Source organism: Panthera pardus, unplaced genomic scaffold, assembly GCF_024362965.1.
Source record: "Panthera pardus isolate Hobbes unplaced genomic scaffold, ASM2436296v1 HiC_scaffold_15, whole genome shotgun sequence".
NCBI lineage: Eukaryota > Metazoa > Chordata > Mammalia > Carnivora > Felidae > Panthera > Panthera pardus.
In genome coordinates this window covers 26,358,524-26,375,146 of record NW_026526710.1, presented here as the reverse complement: position 1 = coordinate 26,375,146, position 16,623 = coordinate 26,358,524, and positions in this window count along the sequence as shown.

Here is a 16,623-nt window from a genome sequence, read left to right as displayed (position 1 = left end):
GCATGCTCTACCAACTGAGCCAGTCAGGTACCCTGGCAGTCCCACAAATTTAATTCCATTCTGATGCTATCTACCTGAAGATCACATCAGATCTCACAGGCTAATAACTAAGTCCCACCTAGACTGCTCTCACTTCAAATGCCAGTCATAAGTTCAGATGGTCACCTGTGCTTCTGACCAACAAGCTGTAAATCAGAGGCTCCCATGATTTCCTCCTTGGGTTAAATTAATTTGCTTAGAGAAACATTTATGGGCATACCTTGGAGATATTGCAGGTTAGGTTACAGACCATCACAATAAAGTGAGTATTGCAATAATGTCAGTCAAATGAATTTTTTGGTTTCACAGTGCATATAAAAGTTATGTTTATACTATGGTCTATTGAATGTGCAATAGCATTATGTCTTAAAATGTACATAAAAATACTTGATTGCCAAAGAATGCTAACCATCATCTGAGCTTTCAGTGAGCTGTAATCACTGATCACAGATCACCGTAGCAAATATAATAATAATGAAAAAGTTTGAAATATTCTAAGAAATACCAAAATGTGACAGAGTCATGAAATGAGCAAATGCTGTTGGAAAAAAGGTGCTGATAGACTTGCTTGACACAGGGTTGTCACAAACCTTCAATTTGTAAAAAAACCACAATATCTGTGAAGCACAATGAAGTGTGCCTATACTTACTTACATTTGCCAGTTTATTATAAAGGGTGTGATAAAGGATGTGGGTGAATGGCCAGATGTAGAGGTACACAGGACAAGGTCTGAAAGTGTCCTGACTGCAGTCACTTCTGTCTCTGTGAAACTGGGGTGCATCACCTTCCAGGATGTTGACCAACCCAGAAGCTCATCAAATCTCATTAAGAGTTTTCAGAGAGCTGGAGGTGCCTGGGCAGCGCAGTGGTTAAACATCTGACTTAGGCTTAAGTCGTGATATCATGGTTGTGAATTCAAGTCCCATATCCAACTCTGCACTGACAGTGTGGAGCCTGCTTGGGATTCTCTCTCCCTCTCTCTTTCTGCCCCTCCCCTGCTCTCTCTCTCTCAAAATAAATAAGTAAACTTTAAAAAAAAAGAGTTTTCATAGAGCTAAATCTCCAGTCCACCTCCCCTCTCTCATCTTTCCAGAGGTTGGTGGCTGGAGCTGTAAGTTCCAACTATCTAATCACTCTGTCCAGGTTCAGATCTGGCCTCTGTACTTACTAGCTGTGTAACTTTGGCCAGAGTACTTGACATCTCTGTGCCTCCATTTCTCATCTATAGAAAGGAAGGAATAAAGCATCTATCTCATAGTTTGGGGCAGTTTACATGAGACAATACATGAAAAGAGCTTAGAATGGCAGGCAGTACACAGCAAGCATTTAGCAAACGTTATTTCATTATCATAATCACATAGAATATTCTTAATACATGTTAGTTAGGTGTATGGATGAAAGTGAGACCCTAGTGGGAGTTAGTTGTGGGGTGGGGAGTGAGTTTAGTATTTCGTTTGGGGCTAAGTGTGAACTACAAGTAGCCCAAACAGGGGAAGACAGGTAGCAGGAGTTTGGGTATGTAGGTTAGGAGCTCAGGAAAGAGGCTGTGGCTGGAGGTTGAGTTCTGCTGAGTTATTGTGGGGGGGAAGTGGTATGAACTCTGGGAGTAATGTTAGGTGAGAAGAGAACACAAGATGGGGCAGAGTCTCTGGTTTCAGAGAGGATTCAGGAGAAGGTCCAGAAGCAGCTTTCCAGCAGCATGGGTGGGTTCTCCAGAAAGCAGGCTCAAAGTGGGGTTTGATGTGAAGGAGGAGAAGGAAGCAGAACTGGGAAAAGGCTGAGATGCCACAGAGCCTTACTGGAGCCTCAGCCAGTCCTGTGCAGTGTACTGGGGCTTTCCTGACCCTCAGAGTTGTCCTGGGCATGAGCACAAGACCAGGCCTTTATACTGCCAAGTGAGCAGGTCATTGGATGGGGCTGTGAGGAAGGATGTCACTTGGCTGTGACCAAGGCCAAGTCCAAAGTGGCCTCTGGATGACTATGGCTGACAGCTGCCTTTTGGCAGCACTCCCGGGAGCCTTGGCCCCTGAGGGTGGATCTGGGTGGGCACACAGTGTCCTTTACATGCCGAACTAGGACTGGAGAGCTGGGCATTCTTGAAGAGTGGTCAAAGCAGAAAGGCCAGGGATGGCAGTGAGGAGCACATAGACCTAGAGGCAAATAGCCATGGGATCCAGGGACCAAAAAGTCATCAGTAAGGCCCCAGAGGTGGGAGGAAATTTCTTCTTTTGGTAATGAGGTGAGGAGGGTGGAAGTGGACCCATAGCATAAAATTAAGGGGCCCAAGGAGACACTGACCAATGGGGTAACCATTGATGAGGAGGAAGATTTGTTGTGACTCAAACATAAGGCTAATCAGGGATTAGATTTTTGTCCCAAATCTTCATGCAGCCAGAAGATTCAGTGAGGCCTGCTCGAAATGGACAGTTTCATCTCTCTGGTTAGGTACTCTGGCCCCCTTGTCATATTGGTTTCATCCTTGTCACTTAGGAGTATGGTCTGCTGTGAGAGCTGGGCTGCTGAGAGTCAGATTCCAAGCCTAATAAGCCTCCTGTTCATTTCCAGAGTCTTCCAAGGGCTGAGTGTCAGGCCCATCAGGCATCCAGGGAAAGAAAACACTTCTGCAGAAGGTACAGCACACGCTGCCATTACAGGAGTGCCAGGGAGGGCCTTCAACACTCAAATGGAGAGACAGATATGAACCTATTTTCTACTCTGAGGAGATCCAAAAAATTTTCCCTCACAACAGAGGCCTGGAGGGTCCGTCAGAGCTCTGGTGTCATATCTGAAGTCTGACCGCTTCTTACTGCCTCCACAGGCCTCAGTTTCCTCCTCTGTACCTGGGGGTTGATAATAATAGAGTTGTCATCTCTCTACAGATGCTGGGTGGTTAGCTGAGATAATGGGAATAAAACAATAGCCACAGTGTACCTGGACCCCAGAGCATCTGTACACATTTGCCATCATTGCTGCTGTGGTTTTAGGTGGCTCTGCTGGCATGCAGTTCAGCTGGAATTGATCAGCAAGCCTTCCCCTCCTTGGGCAGTGAGGGCTGCCAAGGGACTGGGAGGACCTGGGGAGGTCAGCGGAACAAAAGGCTCAGGGGACAACCCTGGCCTACATCCAAATGACAAATCACCTGGAGGGGTGGCCCTGGCCTGGGGTTCTGGGGGTAGCAGCTCACGCTGTCTTCTTGGGCTCAGGTGTGTTTCCTTACCACTGCAACATGAGGACCAGCTCTGGCCACATACATGCCTTCACTGGCTGTGAGCCGACAGCTGGCCAGGGCCAGGATGTGTGCCCAGCTGTGTCTCCGGTGACAGCCAGTGCAGAGGAGGCCAGGATAGCCAGAGGGGTCGCCGCTCTTCATCTCACCAGCCAAGGAGCACAGGACCATGCAGTGCAGGGCAAGGCTGAAGACAGCTTGGGCCTGGACTTCCCTGGCACCCCTGGGGGGCGCCGGCCTTGGGGGAGCCTCTTTCTTTGAAGCTGGTTGGTAAATCCAGCACCTACAGAGACTTAGGGCCAAGAGAGACCTTCTGTCCCTGGGACACTTGGGGTACCATTCTCACCTGTCTGCCTGTACAGGCCTTGTCACACTCCCTCACAGCTCAAGTTCCAAGGTTTTCTTCCCTCCTACAGGGCAGCTCCTCAGGGTAGGGCTGTTGTTAGCTATTTCTGTGCCACCATGCTTGGCACAGGTAGGTGGTTAATGAATCTGTGTTTAATGAAGGAGTGCAGGTCTTCTCACAGGCGAGGAAACCCAGGCCTGCAGACAGAGAGATCCAGCCTAAGCAGGGAACACACAGCACAGCCAGGGCTGGAACCAACCGCAGGGGAAATTCCTGTTGGGGGTTAGGTCTTAGTCTTAAAACTCCCCTTCGTGCACAATTGCCTAACATACCCAGCTACTCTCCAGCCATCTCGGAGGAAGTATGGCAAACAAAGAACAAATACCCTTGCCTGAGACCTCAGCGCTTTCTCAGGGACTCACAGCCCAATGAACACATTTGAGATTCTGCCATGTTCCCAGCAGGCTCAAGACACAGACTGATGAGACCAACGTCTGTCCTCAAAGCTCAAAATCCAGGCGAAGGTGTAAGGCAAATACACCTTACATTTTCATGGTGCTTTCATTTAAAAGAACATGCTCACATAAACTTTTTCACATTAAAAGTCCAGTGTTTCTGTGAGAACAATCCTTTTTTTTTTTTTAAGCTTATTTTATTTATTTTGAGAGAGAGAGCACACGTGAGCAGGGAAGGGGCAGAAAGACAGGGAGAGACGGAATTGCAAACAGGCTTTGCACTGTCAGGGCAGAAGAGCCCAATAGGGGGCCAGATCCCATGAACAGCGAGATCATGATCTGAGCTGAAATCAAGAGTCAGACGCTTAACTGACTGAGCTACCCAGGCCCTCCAATAACAGTCCTTCTTAACTTCCACTCTGCTAACGAAGAACCTAAAACTGAGGGGTGAACGCGTCTCCAGGTCAGACAGCAAATGAGGCTCAGAAGCCACACATTTATTCTCTGGCTGCACTTCTCTGTCCTCCCCCAAACATTACAAGTGAAGGACAGAGGGCCCCGAAAATCTGCTTGCTTCAAAGCTCTACTACCTGATGCACTTAATACACCTACCAAAAGGCTCACCTTACTCCCCAAGAAAGAAGGAAGATCATGAGCCAGGTACACTCTGACAGGAAAATAATCAATTAATAAATAACTCCTGTGCTCTTTTTTTCTTGATCAAACTGTCATGTATCCCTAATAGTTTTTTTATGAAAAAATTCCATTGTAAAAATCTATTGCATATTTATTGATCAGTACTTTTCTGGCATTTTGCAGGGAGCTATGGCTCACTGTAGAGTTAACTAGAGTTAATAATTCTTATATGTGTTTTAAACAAAAGCCCATGCCATACTCTACAGGTATAACTTCATCAAAGAAAGGGGAAAAAAAGAGATTTAATGAAATAAAGGAGCCATGCTATGTTTATACATATGCATCATTCTGTGAATTATAGATTATCTGCTTTCTTCTTTGTATTTATATTGCTTCAATAATTGTTACCTAACTTAAGGATATAAATTACATAAAAGTTGGAACCTAATTTCTAAATCTTTTCCACTCACTTCTTGTATTTAGGAGAAATGTTTGTGTGTTTTGTCACCTGGCATCATGCTGAAGTTAGCCATCTCTGCCTCGTCTGTGCTTAGAGGAGACGGTGTCCCCAGTAACCAGATCACCAACACTGTGAGCCTCACGTGCAAGGGCCCTGGATCCAAAGCCCAGCCAGGACCTGGGAAACTGCACATGCCATCCAGCAGGATTGGAGTGGAAAGGGCTGAGAAAATGTTTCAGGATCATTTTAGTTTCAAAATTAAGTTTCCCAATTCTTTAGCTGTCAGACATTTCCCCTAAATCTGATGTCAATAGAATAATATTTTAGGTATCTATTCTAAAGGTACACAGGTGAAAATCCAAAGTAACTGAGGCATAAGGTTATTCATCATGATATCATTTGGAACTGCAAAAAGTCCATCATGGGCCCAGCTCAGGACACTGGGGTCCACCCACACATTGGAGAGGCCAGGGAATGTGATGTATAGATACAGAGGGATCCCTGGAGGCACATTGTGAAGTGAAGTGTGAAGACTGAGATGCAGAACAGTATATGCAGTATGCTCACTTTTGGTGAGAAAGGTAGAGAAACATGAATACATACATACGAACTTGCTCATATTTGTAAGAAAGAGGAAGATAACCCAAACACTGCAGGGGAGGGAAGGAACAGAATGAGGAGGCCAATGATGGGGAATTGAGGCTTCTCAGAATAGAATGTGCCATATAGTTTTGACTTCAGGGTCATGTAAATACATTATATATCAACTAATGAATGGATAAAGAAGATGTATATCTTATATATGTGTTATATATCAACTAATGAATGTAGAGAGAAGATGTATGTATATATACAATTGAATATTACTCAGCCATCAAAAAGAATGGAATCTTGCCATTTGCAACAACATGGATGGATCTAGAGTGTATTATGTTAAGCAAAATAAGTCCGTCAGAGAAAGACAAATACCATGTTTCATTCATTATGCAGAATTTAAGAAACAAAACATATGAGCATATGGGAGGGGGAAATAAAAAAAATGAGGGAAACAAACCATAATGACTCTTAATGACAGAGAACAAACTGAAGGTTGATGGTGGGGGGGTGGGGGATGGGTTAGATGAATGATGGGTATTAGGAGCACACTTATGAACACTGGGTGTTGTATGAAAGTGATGAATCACTGAATTCTATTCCTGAAACCAATATTGCACTGTATGTTAACTAACTAGAATTTAAGCAAAAATTTGAAAAGACAAAAAATATGTTATATATTGTAAAAAATCAAAAAGCAAAAATCAATCCCTGAAAATTGAAGATAAACTTAAATGAATGACCCTGTTTAGTTGGTGACATACCAATGCAGAGAAAAGTAATTATTTTAAGAGACTTTAGAACACAGTATTTACACTACACAACCTTAGTGGAAAATCTCCTAAACAGTAGTATAGCTGCAAAGACATCTTCAACCTCATTCAGTACTCCTAGGATTGCTACTTTGAAAAACATTTTATCTATATTTATTTTATACATATATAAAATATATAACATAAATGGATATTTATGTATTTCATATGTTTATTAAAATTATCTTGGGTGCCTAGGTAGCTCAGTTGGTTAAGCATCTGACTCGGCTTTGGTTTGGGTCATGGTCTCATGGTTTGTGGTTTAAACCCTGTGTCAGGCTACATTCTGACAGCACAGGGCCTGCTTGGGATTCTCTCTCCCTCTTTCCCTCTCTCAAAATAAGTAAATAAAGTTTAAAAAAATCTTAAAATGTCCAGAAATGTACATATCAAGATAGAGCAAATGAGTAGTTGGATTAAGGTTATTAGCAACCAGAGTTTTTAGTATAAGATAAAAGTAGTATTATAATTCAAAGATAAATTAAGGTATTAAGTAAAGTCCCTTTGAAGTTAAATTTAAATCAGCAATATTTGCTTGCACTCATGCTTTTTTAAAAAATCCATACTTCCATTTCTGTCCACTGAAAATGCCCACAAGCAATTATAGCTCATTAGCAATAACATTCCTAGAAAAAATAGATATGGGACGTAGCTATGGCTGCATAGTACTTACAATTTGAAGTATTATTTTAATTTTAATCTTGTTATATTAAACAATGTAATGAAAATAAAAACAGAAACTAATATTCAAGAATGATTATGTCATGTCTACATATAATAATTGAACTGGATAACTGTAACTGCTGTAGATTAGTCAAAGTGAATAATTCAAGCCTCAACATGCATTTTGTTTTATCATTCATATTGATTAATTCAATTAATTGCCAAATTTCAACTTCCTTTTGGTTACATGAGTACAATCTTTTAGAAAAATACTCTCCATTGCATATTTAGAAGAGTGCAAGACAGAATAACTCCATTTGGGATGATTTAATTTATACATGTATTTGTTTATTTCTTTCCTTGAGAGTGAATAGAAATCCTATCAATTATACAAATCCCATAGTCTGCTCACAAAAAATAATAACTTATCGACTTCTGTAGAAAAACATGCAGCAGCAATTTCTAATTATTAAATAAAAATAAAGCCAGAAAATAGGTTTATTAATTGAAATAAAAGAGAAAAATCATGATGGTATAATTGACTAAATAACTGGAAAACCAATACTTTATGTCTGTCATATTCACAAGTAAATTCCAGATGGATTGAAGTTTTTAATGTAAAAAACAAAACTAGGAGAGGTAGGGAAGATGGAGGCTTAGGAGGACAGTGGGCTCACCACTCATCCTGCTGATCACTTAGATTCCACCTACACCTGCCTAACTAACCCAGAAAACCACCAGAAGACTAGCAGAACGGAGTCTCCAGAGCCAAGCGCAGATGAGAGGCCCACGGAAGAGGGTAGGAAGGGCGGCGAGGCGGTGTGCGCTCCACGGACTGGCGGGAGGGAGCTGGGGCAGTGGAGGGGCAACCTGCCGGCCAAGCAGAGCCCCCGAGTCTGGCTTGCAAAAGCGGAGGGGCTGGACGGAGTGTGTTCCGACAGCAAGTGTGACTTAGCATCTGGGAGGTCATAAGTTAACAGCTCTGCTCAGAAAGCGGGAAGGCTGGAGGACAACTGGAGGGACAGTGGCTGAGCCCCCGGACGACAGAGCTCAGTTTGGCGAGGAACAAAGGCGCTCACCAGCACCATCTCCCTCGCCCATCCCCCAGCCAAAATCCCAAAAGGAACCAGTCCCTGCCAGGGAACTTGCTTGCTCCCCGCAAACACCCAACGCTGTGCTTCTGCGGAGCCACCCCTCCGGCAGCGGGTCTGACTCCCTCCCGCTGCCACAGGGCCCCTCCTGAAGCGGATCACCTAAGGAGAAGCGAACTAAGCCTGCCCCTCCTGCCCCCGTGCACCTTGCCTACCCACCCCAGCTAATACGCCAGATCCCCAGCACCACAAGCCTGGCAGTGTGCAAGTAGCCCAGACGGGCCACGCCACCCCACAGTGAATCCCGCCCCTAGGAGGGGGAAGAGAAGACACACACCAGTCTGACTGTGGCCCCAGCAGTGGGCTGGGGGCAGACGTCAGGTCTGACTGCGATTCTGCCCACCAACTCCAGTTATACACCACAGCACAGGGGAAGTGCCCTGCAGGTCCGCACCACTCCAGGGACTATCCAAAATGACCAAACGGAAGAATTCCCCTCAAAAGAATCTCCAGGAAATAACAACAGCCAATGAACTGATCAAAAAGGATTTAAATAATATAACAGAAAGTGAATTTAGAATAATAGTCATAAAATTAATCGCTGGGCTTGAAAACAGTATAGAGGACAGCAGAGAATCTCTTGCTACAGAGATCAAGGGACTAAGGAACAGTCAGGAGGAGCTGAAAAACGCTTTAAACGAAATGCAAAATAAAATGGAAATGACGACGGCTCCGATTGAAGAGGCAGAGGAGAGAATAGATGAACTAGAAGATAAAGTTATGGAAAAAGAGGAAGCTGAGAAAAAGAGAGATAAAAAAATCCAGGAGTATGAGGGGAAAATTAGAGAACTAAGTGATACACTAAAAAGAAATAATATACGCATAATTGGTATCCCAGAGGAGGAAGAGAGAGGGAAAGGTGCTGAAGGTGTACTTGAAGAAATAATAGCTGAGAACTTCCCTGATCTGGGGAAGGAAAAAGGCATTGAAATCCAAGAGGCACAGAGAACTCCCTTCAGACATAACTTGAATCGATCTTCTGCACAACATATCATAGTCAAACTGGCAAAATACAAGGATAAAGAGAAAATTCTGAAAGCAGCAAGGGATAAACGTGCCCTAACTTATAAAGGGAGACCTATAAGACTCGTGACTGATCTCTCTTTTGAAACTTGGCAGGCCAGAAAGGATTGGCACGAGATCTTCAATGTATTGAACAGAAAAAATATGCAGCCGAGAATCCTTTATCCAGCAAGTCTGTCATTTAGAATAGAAGGAGAGATAAAGGTCTTCCCAAACAAACAAAAACTGAAGGAATTTGTCACCACTAAACCAGCCCTACAAGAAATCCTAAGGGGGATCCTGTGAGACAAAGTACCAGAGACATCGCTACAAGCATAAAACATACAGACATCACAATGACTCTAAACCCGTATCTTTCTATAATAACACTGAATGTAAATGGATTAAATGCACCAACCAAAAGACATAGGGTATCAGAATGGTAAAAAACAAAACTATAATATTAGAAGAGAATTTAAATTTAAATGGGAGAGAGCTTTCTAAGCAAGAAAGAAAACCCAGAAGCTATAAGGAAAGGTCAGATGTATATCTTTTTATTGTAAAATATACACAAGGTAAAATTTATCATTTTACCATTTAAAAAAATATTTTTAAAAAATTTTATTTATATTTGAGAGAGGGAGGGAGACAGAACGCGAGAGGGGGAGGGGCAGGGTGAGAGGGAAACAGAATTGGAAGCAGGCTCCAGGCTCTGAACTGTCAGCACAGAGCCCGATGGGGGCTCAAACCCATGAACTGTGAGCCGAAGGGGGACAAACGACTGAGCCACCCCAGGCGCCCCACATTTTACCATTTTTAAGTGTATAGTTCAGTGGCATTAAGCATATTCGCACTGTTGTGTAACCACACCACCATTTATCTCCAGAAGTTTTCTATCTTCCCAGTGGATGTATTGTAATACATAAATTTTACATACTGAACACTGAGAAGATATAAGCAAAGAGAAGAGATGGATAGTATGTTGGGTAAAAACATTTACAATACTTGCTGTATCTAGCACACCGAGTTCTCCTATAAATTGATAAGGAAAGACAATTACTAGAAAAGTAGATAAAAGAGCCTAGACATTTCACAGAATGAAAAACTTAGCTAGCTAGTAGACATCTGAAGATTGGTTGAGAAAATGTAAATGAAAGCAATCATGAAATAGGAGTTTTAAAAACCCATTGGAGGGGCGCCTGGGTGGCTCAGTTGGTTGGGCGTCCGACTTCGGCTCAGGTCATGATCTCGCGGTCAGTGAGTTCGAGCCTGGCATCGGGCTCTGTGGTGACAGCTCAGAGCCTGGAGCCTGTTTCAGATTCTGTGTCTCCCTCTCTCTCTGACCCTCCCCCGTTCATGCTCTGTCTCTCTCTGTCTCAAAAATAAATAAAAATGTTAAAAAAATAAATAAATAAAAAATAAAAACCATTGGATTGAAAAATTAAAAAGCATCATGCATCCCTACATTACTGGTGAGTGTGAACTGCTGGAATTTGGTGTGGTAAATGCAAATTCAAGCAATAATAAGATATCTTCTTTTTTCTTTTTTTGTTCCTCAAATCAACAAAAATTAAAAAATTAAAGTGAATGAGAACCATCTTTTCTTTGCTGGTAGGAGTGTGACCTGGTAAAACTTTTGAGGAATGTTACCTAAAAATATCTATTACGACTTAAAATCCTTTGACCCAACAATCAACTTTTGGGTGTCTATTCTATAAAAAATGAAATCACCAGGGAGTGTATGAGAAAGTTTATCCCAGCATTGTTTGTAGTGGTAAAAAACCCCAGACAATCTAATGTGCACCAACAGGGCTGTACACATTAGATAGTTGATCCAACAGAAATAAACAACAAATAAATTTATCCAATAGAGATAAGCATACAAAAAAAAAAGCATAACAAACATCAACATAAACTAATTTGGCTCAAAAAATCAATGACTTAAAACAAGAAAAGTATATTTCTTGCTCATAATGCACACCTGAGCAGGACAGTGGACATCTTTGCTTACACTGACTTCTCAGGAGCCAGGCTGAGCAACCCTCTTGGGATGTGCATATACACTTGTCACAGTGGAAGAGCAGGCCACAGGACTCACAAAGGCCATGCAGTGCTTTAGCCTGGAAGTGAGGCCATTGGTGGTGCCAAACATCAAGGTATGTGTGCCCAGAAGGGTAGCAGGATATTGATGGACTCTAAAAATCTCTGCTACAAAGGAAATCGTTGAGTAAATTACAGTTACATCCAACATGGAGTATTATGTAATTTTAATAAAATTAATTTAGTTCATGCCTGGAGGGATGCCCGTGATCTTGTAAGAGACTAGCAAGTTGTAGGGCAAGATGCATACTATTACCCCAGTTTTCTAAAACCAACCACCAACCAGTATCTGCACTTATGAGTGTTTATGTTTGTGTATGTGTGTATGGGCAGGCAGAAATACATGGAAGGGCACATTGGTTCCATCAGGGAAGGGGAAATCCAATGAGTGAGGAGAAATTTTATTATCTTCAAAATATATATCATTGGGTAGTTTCGCTTGTGATTTTACTAATTTCAAAATTATATAAAGAAACAAAGTTAAAATTAAAACAGAAAAAAACCTTGGTATTTCTAATTGAGGATCTTTTTTTTTTGATCCTAAGACATTGCAAGTTAACAAAGAGCAAACATTATTTCCAGTGTGGCTTAATTAGATTTTCTAAAGTTGGCTGCAACCATATCTTTTATTTCCCATGCTCTTCTGTGATGTGAGCTTCCACTCCCTCACCAAGAGTGAGATCTATTCCTTCACCCTGTTGACTGCTTGTATGATTGCATTGACTGATAGAACATGGCAGAAGTGATATTGGCCAGATCTGGGCACAGCCCTTGACTAAACTGATGGCTTCTGTTTTGTTCTTCTTGAAGTTGGCATCATGTAAGAAATGGAAAAAATCCTGAAAACGCCTTGCTTTGAGAGGCCTTAGATAAGGATAAGACACCATAGAGGGAGAGAAGTCAAGGGGTCTCAGGTGCCAACAGATGAGCAAAATAACCATCTTGGAACCAGCTCCTTTCTGGCTGTCATCCTGGCTGATGCCCCTCAGGTTAGAGACCACCTGCCCACCAGCTCAGCTGCCCAAATTCCTGACACACACAGATGTGCACAAAATAAAGTGGTTACTTTAAACCACCAAGTTTTAGGGTACCTTGTTGTATAGCAATCAAGAGTAATATTGATACTTATAATACTAAATTGATAGTTATAATAATAAATGATAAGCATACAACAACAATCTTGGTTTCTATAAGGAAAAAAAGTCTCATTCTGCTATTTCCTTACATAATTGATTTCCTTTTTATATAACACATTAATGTACTTTTTTACCTTTTCTTTTAAACTTTATTTATTTATTTTGACAGAGAGAAGAGAAAGCAGAGCAGAGAGAGAATCCCAACTCGGCTGCATGCTGTCAGCACAGAGCCCAACGTGGAGCTCAATCTCACGAACCGTGAAATCATGACCTGAGCTGAAATCAAGAGTCAGAAGCCTAACTGCGGAACTGATTGAGACACCCATGCGCCCCCCTTTTGTTTTTTTTGTTTTTTTTTTTTTTTACCAAAGATCTATCTCCATTCACTAATTGAGTCATAGAACTAAGGGAAAAGAGTTATTAAGCTTTATGTAAAAGGTATTATAGTATTAATATAGCAGTCCTTCCTTATCTGTGGTTTTGCTTTCTATCAGAAAAGCTGGTCAGAAGGTCAGCAGCAGCCTAACACTACATCACAACACCTACATCATTCATCTAACTTCATGTCATCACGTAGGCATTTTATCATCTCACATCACCACAAGAAGGGCAAGTACAGTAAGATATTTCAAGGAAGACCACATTCACAGAACTTTTATCACAATATATTGTTCTATTTTATTATTAGTCATTTTTGTTAATCTGTTACTGTGCCTAATTTGTAAGTTAAACTTCATAGGTATATATGTACAGGAAAAAGCATAGTATTTATGGAGATCAGTACAATCTGCAGTTACAGGCATCCCTGGGGGTCTTGGAACATATTCCCAGCAGACAAGGAGAGGGGGACAACTGTATTTGTTTGAAAAAACTCTCCATAACTAGAGCAGCAATCTTCTTTTTGCAAAATATGCTTCATTGCCTTTTAATTTTTGTAGGCAGTATGTCACAATTGCTTTGTTGTTATTATCTTTTTACATGTTTTAAAACTTAGCCAGCAAACCTTACTAATACTGCTAAAGAGACATTTTTCCTGCTTATTTGGCAAAGTTTCTCTTTGAAAATTTTTTTTAAAGTGAAAGTTGTGTTCATTCTCTTTCTCCTTCCTCCTTTCTCTTTATCCCTATTCCTCCTTCTTTCTCTTTTCCTTCTACCCTCTTCTGCTTTTTTTTTTTCTCAAGTAAGCAATATGCCCAATGTGGGCTTAAACTTATGACCTGGAGGTCAATAGTCACATGCTCTACTGCCTGAGTTAGCCAGGTGGCCCTCTTCTGCTTTTTCCTATAATATATCAATCTTATTTACCCACAACAGGATTTGACTGTATCTCTCTTAGCACAAAGTAAACGTACTTGCACATGTTCTCAATGGCAGAATAAGAAGTAGGCTTGAACACCGAGGACCAGCGCTGAGAGCTTCTGGAGTTGTGAGCACAGGGAGACTTAGCTGGGGACACACAGCAGGCCTAACCTGGTTTGGGCATCCCTTTTGTGATGAATTTGGCTTCCAGTAGCTCCCAATTCCTTAAAAAAACCACTCACTTAAGCCCTTGAGAGCACCTAATTGACCTTGTCTAGGCTACATGTTGCCCCCATGTTAAATGGGGTCAGAGAGGAAGATCTCCAGCAGGAGGCATGCATGCTGTAAGATTATCCAAAAAGGAGATGGGATTGCTGGTAGGAGGGATTTGATTGCTGCACACAAATGGCCGCTAAAATTTAACTTCAGCAAGACTCTACTTAGAAAAGAAGGAACTGAAAATTGAAGATGAACATACTTTATCATAGTATACATATGACCTTTTCTCACTTGTTGCATTATTTAAATTTATTCAAGTTGATACATGTAGTTTTAGTTCATTTATTTTAACCAGTAATGGTATTTCACTATGTGATTATATCACAATGTACTTATCCATTTTCCTGTTGATGACATTAAAGAGTTTCCAGGGTTGCCTGATGGGTTCAGTCAGTAGGCATCAGACTTTGGCTCAGGTCATGATCTCACATTGGGCTCTGTGCTGACAACTCAGAGCCTGGAGCCTGCTTTGGATTCTCTGTCTCCCTCTCTCTGCTCCTCCACCACTTGTGCTCTCTCTCTCTCTCTCTGTCTCTTAAGGATAAATAAACGTCAAAAAAAATTTTTTTTTAAGTTTCCAATTTTTCCACTCTTACTCCATTATTGCAATGAATATCCTTGTACATGTCTCTTTGCACACAGCTGTGAGAGTTTTTTCTTACTGTCATTTTTTTTTAAATGTTTATTTATTTTTGAAGGAGAGAGAGACAGAGTGTGACTGGGGTTGGGGGCAGAGAGAGAGGGAGACACAGAATCTGAAGCAGGCTACAGGCTCTGAACTGTCAGCACAAAGCCAGAGGCGGGGCTGGAACCCACAAATTGCGAGATCATGACTTGAGCCGAAGTCAGACGCTCAACTGACTGAGCCACCCAGGTGCCCCTTCTTACTGTCATGTTTAAAGTAAAAAACAAACAAACAGACAAACAAAAAACCTATGTTCTTTCTTTCCGTATCTTTCTCCGTCGATCTCCTTTTCTCTCTCATTTTTGTTTCCTTTATGAATTCCTTCCCATGTTGTCTGTCTCCTTTAGCCATAATAAGGAACTGAAGATATTACTTTATCTGTTACTCTTAGGGATTTATATTCATTTTATTGATTAAAACAAATAAATGAATGGATTCTTTTACTTTTAATATTAAGTAAACGTGGAAAAAAATAACCCAATAAGTGTGCTATTGGCCCTTGGTTGATTTTTTTTTTCTTTCTGTTAATATGTGGCTTGAAGTCAGTGGAAAACTGTGAACCTTACCTGAGGAATAAAAAAGTTAAACACTGCTCTGGGATGTTTCACTTTTTTATTGTACATTTAACTTTTAAAATTTAAGATATTTCAGACATACCAAGAAATATAGAAGAATATAATAAACACCCATACAAGAATGTTGTTATATTTGTTCAGAGCTTTTTCTTGAGAAATTAAATGTTACAGCCCTCTTTTGACCCTTCTCTTATTCTATTTTCATTCCTACCTTCCTGGACATAACCCTGAAGGTATCTGTCAAGAACTATGAAGAAACTGAAATTACCCCACTTGTGAACTAATAAATTAGCCTGTAAGAGGAAAAACTTAGTTCTCCACCTCCCGTGTAGGGTAAAGTCCAGATCTTCCTTATGTTGTGTTTCTTCCCTGTGAGTCTAACTTTAGTACGCAAAACACTTCACTTCTGACACTTAATGGTCACCAAATGTGTGGAGCTTTTTCCCCCACACCAAGCAATTCTCTGTAATATCTGCTGGCTATCCTACAATTTAACTCACTCTAACACTGTCTACCTGGAGATAGAATCAGCTCTCACAGGTTAAGGGCTCAGTCCCATAAGACTGCCTCCACCCCAGTTTAGATGCCAGTCCCAGGTTACCCACACAGCTTCTGTCCAATCAGCTACAAATTGGAGATACGCATGACCTTCTCTTCAGGTTAAATTAGTTTGCTAGTGTGGCTCAAAGACCTCAGGGAAACACTTACTTATGTTTACCAGTTTATTAAAGGAAATGATAAAGGATACAGGTGAGCAGCCAGATGAAGAGATACTTATTGTAAGGTCTGGGAGGGTGCTGAGTCCAGGAGCTTCTGTCCCCATGGAGATGGGATCACCCTGCTTATGTGGATGTGTTTGCCAACCTGGAAGTTCTCCAAACCCCATACTATTGGGATTTTTATTATGGCTCCATCACACTGGCATGATCTATCATTAACTCCATTTTCAGCCCTCCTCCCTTCTCAAGAGAATGGGGGTCAGGGATGAAATGTTTCGAGTTTCTAATTATGGTTTGGTCTTTCTGGTGATCAGAAAAGGAGCCATCCAAGAGCCATCCAGAAGCCTACCCAGAGTCACCTCACTGGGACAATGACACTCCTATCACCCAGGAAATTATAAGGTTTCAGAAGCCCTGTGTCAGGAACCAGGGTCAAAGACCAAGT